General features: G+C 37.9%; 1 pseudogene; it reads right to left on the bottom strand.

Moving 5' to 3' along the window:
- Nucleotides 1-5991: 5991 nt before the first annotated feature.
- On the bottom strand, nucleotides 5992-6934 carry LOC136837171 (NADH-ubiquinone oxidoreductase chain 1-like; annotated as a pseudogene).
- Nucleotides 6935-7276: the final 342 nt, after the last annotated feature.

Consider the following 7276-nt stretch of genomic DNA (forward strand, 5'->3'; position numbering starts at 1 on the left):
CAGTGAATAGGATTAATTGTGTGTGCATAAGGCAAAGTGATAAACATGTTTTGTTCTTGTAGTTTTGCTAAAGTGAGTTAAGACCAGGGAAACAGTTAAAGTTACTTTGATTAAGTGATGTCCTTTTACTCTAGAATATTTCTTGTTGAATTGTTGATACCTCACACATATTCTGATAAACTCAGTTTGATTTTTCAAGTGATTAATAAGTTTTTAAGGGATCATTGTTACCTTTAGGGTACTCAGTTGTAATTCTTATTTTTATGAGAGTTCAGGTATCTGGCTGAAGTGAGGTAAATTTTTGAAATTTGAAATTAATTGTGTAATAACCAGGTAATTGGTATGCATTGTGACAATATATTATTTGGTGCCCAGACCCGGGAACAAAACAGACTATCACTCTGGTTTACGGTTTATACCTTAAGGAATGGCATAATTTATCAATGCGCAGCACCCCAGACCGGGGAAACTTTGAGGTCGGCAAAATAAAAAAAAAAATCACATCAATGGAAAGAGAATGACATGTACATTTACACTGTATAAATAAAAAAATTCAAAAAAATTTTCCCTACCTTACATGAGAAGTTGAAAATGACTATTTACAACCCCTTGTGGGGCCTCATTTCAGGACAATTGTAAATTTTACCAACTTATATATGTTTTTTCTAGTAAATAGATTTATTGTATTTTGTAAAATTATCATTACTGCTCACACAATATCAAAACAGATAAGAAATAAAAGCAGTAACAAATTTTTTGCATACTGTTGAAAAATATTCATGTAAATTTACTATCGTAAAAGACAAAAACAAAAAACAACAGCAACCCCTTTGTATATTTACAAGCAAATTTACAAAAAGACTCATGTGAGAGAGAGAGATGCAGTACTTTCCGCCTTCAAGTCAGAAGCATTACTGACGGCTGAAAAGACGGTCTGTGGCAACTGGCCAACTCTCAGGTCTGTATAAAAGTTGCCATTAGTGAATTTATAGCATATAGAAGTATTAGCACCTCTCTCTCGCCTCATTCTCACCATATCAGTGGTGCGTAATATTGTTTCACACTGAGGCTCAATCCGTCCGCCTCCCCAATCCTGTTTTACTTCACACTGAGGCTCAATCCGTCCCTTAAGGGTTAAACTGGTGGTGTTAGGGATATATTTTGATAGGAGAGTGATCACAAAGTTATTTTTTGCTTTGTATTGTGAATTATTTAGTTAAGTAACTTAGAGAAAATGGCTCTGCTCGATGTTCAGAAGTTTTTAGCAGCTCCTTCCATCCAAGAGTTATCTGACTCTAACCTGACTAAGGCACAGTGGACTGCTTTAGCAGTGGCATGTGGGGATAATGTGTCTAGTGGTATGATTAAGGCACAAATCAAATGTATTGCAATCGAAGCATTGATGGACTCTGGTAAAATAGATGAAGAGTTAGGAGAGGCACAAGAGTTGTTGAATGCAGCTGAGGCAGACTTTATAAATAAACATGAGCAAAAGAAAGAAAAGTGATGCAGAAGCAGAGCTTAGATGTATAGAAGCAGAAGAAAATTTGATTAAGCTGAAGATGCAGGCTGAAAGAGAGAAAATACAGGCTGAAAGAAAAAGAGAAGATAGAGAGAAAAGAGAAAGAAAGGAAAGAGAAGAAGAAAAAGCAGCAGAAGAAGAAAGAGAAAGAGCAAAAGAGGAAAGAGAAAGAGCAAGGAAACAAGAAGATTGTGAAAGAGAGATGAAATTGATAGAAGCTCGCTCCAAGTTACCTGTACAACCGTCTAACCCTACTCAAGGTAATTCAGACCCTGTATTTGATATAGTAAGAGTGCAGAAGTTAATTCCAAAGTTTACAGAAGAAGCTCCAGATGAGTTTTTGATCACTTTGAAAAAGTGGCTTCAGGTATGGGATGGCCAGAGGATAAATGGTCAGTCTTGTTACAGAGTGTTCTCATTGGCAAAGGAAGAAGTGCCTATTTAGCCATATCAGCTGATCAGTGTAGAGATTACAAGGTACTCAGACACAATGTGCTACAAGTTTACCAGATGACCCCTGAATATTATAACGAAAGGTTCAGATCTTTGAGAAAGGATGACCAGATAACTTTCTTTGATTATGCCTACAAAGTAAGAAGATGTATTAAACGATGGTTGGAGGCTGCTAAAGTTAAATCTATGGACGAACTTGAGGAGTTAGTAGTCCTAGAGCAATATCTTAGGAGAATTCCTGAACACATAAGAGCCTATTTAAGAGAGAGAGAGGTTAAGAAACTTGAAAAAGCTGCTACATTGAGTGAAGATTACAATATCATTTGTAGCAAAAGAAATTATAATGTCAAGTACCAGAACCAACAACGCCCATGTTTCAAGTCTCATCCAAATTTCAGGAACATTACAACTGGAAATCCTTCTAGTGGCTATGCCAATATAAAGCCAGGTAATACCCCTCAGCAACAAATGTTAATCCTCATCATCCAGTCTGTTCTCAAGACAGATACAGAAGACTAATGTTGTCTGAAGAGTACTACAGTCGAGATTGTTATCAGACACAACAGCAGACCAGACCAGTTGGTCAAGTGGTTAAAGGTAACCAGGTGAAGCAAACTATGAAGAGCAGTGTGGGGAAGACTGAGACAGTTGGGAAGACTGAGACTAAACAAGCATTGTGTTTAGCAACCAGTGGAAATGTAACTTCAAGCAGTGAGTGGCTGAGCAGCTTGGAGGCTTTTAAGCCACATGTCTATGAAAGTACTCTGATAACTCCCTCCTTGAGTGTGTAGGTACCAGCCAAGGTATTACGTGATATGGGGAGTAACCATAGTGTGGTAGTTCGTGGTGCTCACCCACAGCTGGAGAAGAATCTTACCGGAGATTCAGTTATTTTGAAGGGTATAGGAGGAGAAGAGGTAACTCCTATATGCTGCTTGCACCTGTCCTGTGAATTGGTGACAGGGAATGTTGATTTTGCTGTAAAGAACTCACTAGCTGTTGAAGGTGTGCATGTTTTACTGGGTAATGAAATTGGTGGTGTACCATTTGTTCCTTGTCCTATAGTGACAGACAAACCATCGAGGATTAGTCCTGCAGTAGATTTAGAGAAGAAAAACCCCCACCTGTTTCCAAGTTGTGTAACTACCAGGAGTATGAAGAGAACTATGTTTGCAAGTGAAGATACTGAGGATTTACCTGCACCAGAAGGATCAAGTGAAGAATCTTTGAGCTTAGAAGAGCTGTTCCAGGAAAGTGAAGGTTCCCCTAGTGTTTTTAATGAAGAGATTTCTTAAGAAGAAGAGGATCCTGTTGTAACTGAAGAGACTCTGAGTAGTCAAAGTGTTCCTGAAGATAGTAGTGAAACTACAGAAGCAGAGTTAGCAGATATGGAGAGTTCAGCCCTTGAAGTTGGTCAAGTGACTAGAGAGAAGCTAGTGGAACTGCAGAAGAGGGATACAATGTTGGCTGATCTTGTGAGAGGGTGCGAAAGAAAGAGCAGTTAGACAATTACTGCTAGTTTATTGAGGAAGCAGCCCGCTCATAAAGCGCGCGGGATGTCACATGACCCGTCAATCATTCTCTATGCAAAACAAGAGTTGATAACGCGACAATAAAAATAGTAGATTAAACAAAAGATACTCTGACACATACACAATATACAAGGACAACAATGAAGGGTAATGAATTACAATTACATAGTAAAAATAGGGCATTGCCTGACCTGGGTCAGGTGATACACCATAGAAAACGGGAGGTTCTTCACAGAAAACCCTTTTAGTGGGGACTTTACAATCTGTTCTTCAGAGTTGATCAAGAAGAGATGCAACAAATTCCTACCTGTTATTATCTAAAGGAAGGATGGCTAATGAGGAAGCATCGACCTGCAGATATCCATTGATGAAGCAAGTTGTAGCAGTAGCACACGGGTCTGAACATATGGGAATCAGGAAGACTGTTGAGAAGATTATGAAGTATTTTTTCTGGCCTGGACTTCACAAGGATGTTAGCAGATTTTGCAGAGAGTGTCACACATGCCAGATAGCTGGAAAACCGAATGAAACCATTCAACCTATAGAAGTTAGCGGAGAACCCTTTAGCAAGGTGATCACAGATGTGGTTGGGCCACTTCTGAAAACAAAGAAAGGAAATGAATATTTGCTGACATTAATGTGTCTAGTGACTAGGTATCCTGAGGCGATTCCTGTAAGAAGTGTAAGTGCAAAGGCAATTGCTGAGAAGTTGGTGGAGTTTTTCTCCAAGTTTGGAATACCAGAAATTGTGCAAAGTGATAGAGGAACGAGCTTTACTTCAAAATTGTTCCAGGATGTGACGAACTTGTTAGGAGTAAAACAACAGTTATCAACTGCTTATCATCCAGAGACTCAAGGAGCCTTGGAAAGGTTCCACCAGACATTGAAAAGTATGTTAACTAAGTATTGTAATGAATCAGGAAGAGAATGGGATGCTGGTTTACCCTTGATGTTATTTGAAGTTAGGAATGCTTATCAAGAAAGTATGGGATGTTCACCAAATGAAATGATTTTTGGTCGAGACATTAGAGGTCCATTGAAGATTCTTGCACAGAGAATTAGGAAGAAAATCAAGAGGAAATCCAAGGAGAATATGTGAAGAACTTGAGGAAAAGGTTAAGAGATATTAGAAAATTCTCTTTAGGAAATCTGAAAATAAGTCAAGAGAAAATGAAAAGAAAATACGATGCTAAGACTAAGCTAAGAAATTTTAGTGTAGAACAGCAAGTTCTAGTGTTCTCACCAGTGAAAAGATTTCCCCTTACCAATAAGTTTCACGGTCCTTATAGGATAATAGAGAAATTAAGTGATTGAACTTATGTAATTGAAACATCAGGAAGAAGAAAACGACAGAGGAAGATACATGTGACTCTTTTGAAACCTTACTTCTCAGAGACTAAAACTGAAACAGTGTCAATAACACACAACTTCATCTACACAGGACGATAATGGCTACGAATTGGGAGCTGAAAGCAAGATGAACAATTCTTCAATATTGGAAAATTTGGAAGATAAACTAAAACATCTGAGTGTTGAGCAAAGTAGTGAATTAAGTGAGGTGATTCAAAGTTTCCCTGAAATTTTTGCAGATATACCTAGGCGTACTAATCTGACAAAGCATGAGATAAAGATCAGAGAAGATGGAAAACCTTTCAAACTGAGAGCTTATCGTTTATCACCTTTTCATCGAGATGTTTTGAAGAAAGAAGTTGAATATTTGTTGCAGCACGGATTAGCAGAACCCAGTTCAAGTCATTATAGTTCTCCTTGTGTGTTAGTGAAGAAACCAGATGGCTCATTTAGGATGTGTACTGATTATAGGAAACTGAATTCCATCAGTGTGGCTGACAATTATCCCTTGCCTCTTATTGATCAATTACTTGATAATATTGGGCAAGCCAGATTTGTTTCCAAGATAGACTTGTTGAAAGGATATTATCAAATTCCCTTAGATGAGAATGCTAAGTTGCTGTCAGCTTTCATTACTCCTTTTGGACTGTATCAATACACTGTTTTGCCGTTTGGTCTGATGAATGGATCTGTAACATTCCAGCTAGTGATGGATCAACTACTAGGATCAACAGAAGGAGTGGGTGTATACCTTGATGACATTGTGATTTATTCTAATACATGGGAAGAACATCTGAAAATATTAAGGAAAGTGTTCAAGAAACTACGGGAAGCAGGACTAACAATCAACTTACAAAAAAATGAGTTTGGAAAGGCAGCTGTTCAGTATCTAGGATTTGACGTTCCCAAGACTAGCTTTCTACCCAATCAGACAAATTTTATTTTGATCCATGATTAGAATTGTAATTTTGCTAACATGAATCGGAGTCCGACCAATAGAAGATCCATACATCCTCACAGGACAAATCCTAACAGTTCTATATTTCTCATTCTCCATTATTAACCCACTAGCAATAATCGCATGAGGTAAACTTATAGACTGACTATTCATCTTTAGGAAGACAAAGTGTTTTGAAAGCACCCAACAAGAGTTCGAATCTTTTAATAGCCTATCCTAATTTTTTTTTTACAAAACTATACTAGGGCAACCTCTAAAAAACCTTTAGTCCTATGAAAAAAATGCAATAATTTAAAGCCACAGGAAGAAACCTCTTTCAGGCAAGATATACCAACTTATCATAACGAAACAGCGGCAAAGTGCCACACACTCAAACAAAACAAAAACCAATAAACATAACTTTTATATAAAACAGAAGAGAAACAAGACCCCTGCCTAAGAAAATGATGGAAAAAAGAGCTCTTAAAAACAAAATCGTAGCATACTCAGCCATAAAAATTAAAGCAAAGCCCCCGCCCCTATACTCAGTATTAAAGCCAGATACCAACTCAGACTCACCCTCCGTGAAATCAAAAGGAGTTGGGTTACTCTCAGCTAAACAGGAGGCAAATCTCAACAAAGCCAAAGGAAATCCCAAAAGAAAAAATCAACAATAACGCTGATAACTTTCAAACAATCCTAAATCAAACCACCCCACCAAGAATAACATACTAAGCAGAATTAGAGCGAGACTTACCTCATAAGAAATAGTCTGAGCAACAGCACGAAGACAGCCTAGAAGAGAATATTTAGAGTTAGAAGCCCAGCCAGAGCCAGCCCCTTTAGTAGAATACACTCTTGCCCTCGTACAACAGAGAAAAAATAAAACTCCAAATTCAAAAGAGAACAAACCGAGTTCATACGGCATCAAACACCAACAGACCAAGGCATTAAACAACCTGAACACAGGAGATAAGCATCAGCAAAAGGTTGCAGCAAGCCAGCATACCCCACTTTGTTAGGGCCCTTACGAATTTGAATGTAACCTAAAGTCTTACGCTCAAGCAATGTAAAAAAAGCGACAGAAACCAAAACTAAAACCACTAAAATTAAGTAACTGACTAACTTAATCAAAACCATCATAGAAAGAAACCACAAAAAACTTCCTCCTATTGCCTATAGTAATCACTATATTAACGGATCCTAAATCCGACGCACTAATCTGCCAAGGCAATCCATAAAGTTTATCTTCCTCAAAGATTATCTCAAAAGCTCAATCCTTTCGTACTAAAGCCATTTTCAAGCTATTAAAAGATAGAAACCACCAGGTAAACGGCTACACCTAGCTGAAATTTTAATTCATCATCGAGGTCGCAACTACTCTTGTCGATAAGAACTCTCAAAGAAAATCACCCTGTTATCCCTAAAGTGACTTATTCTCTTAATTCCCAAGGGGGGATCAAACACTAATTAGTACTATAA

Source organism: Macrobrachium rosenbergii, chromosome 58, assembly GCF_040412425.1.
Source record: "Macrobrachium rosenbergii isolate ZJJX-2024 chromosome 58, ASM4041242v1, whole genome shotgun sequence".
NCBI classification, from domain to species: Eukaryota; Metazoa; Arthropoda; class Malacostraca; order Decapoda; family Palaemonidae; genus Macrobrachium; species Macrobrachium rosenbergii.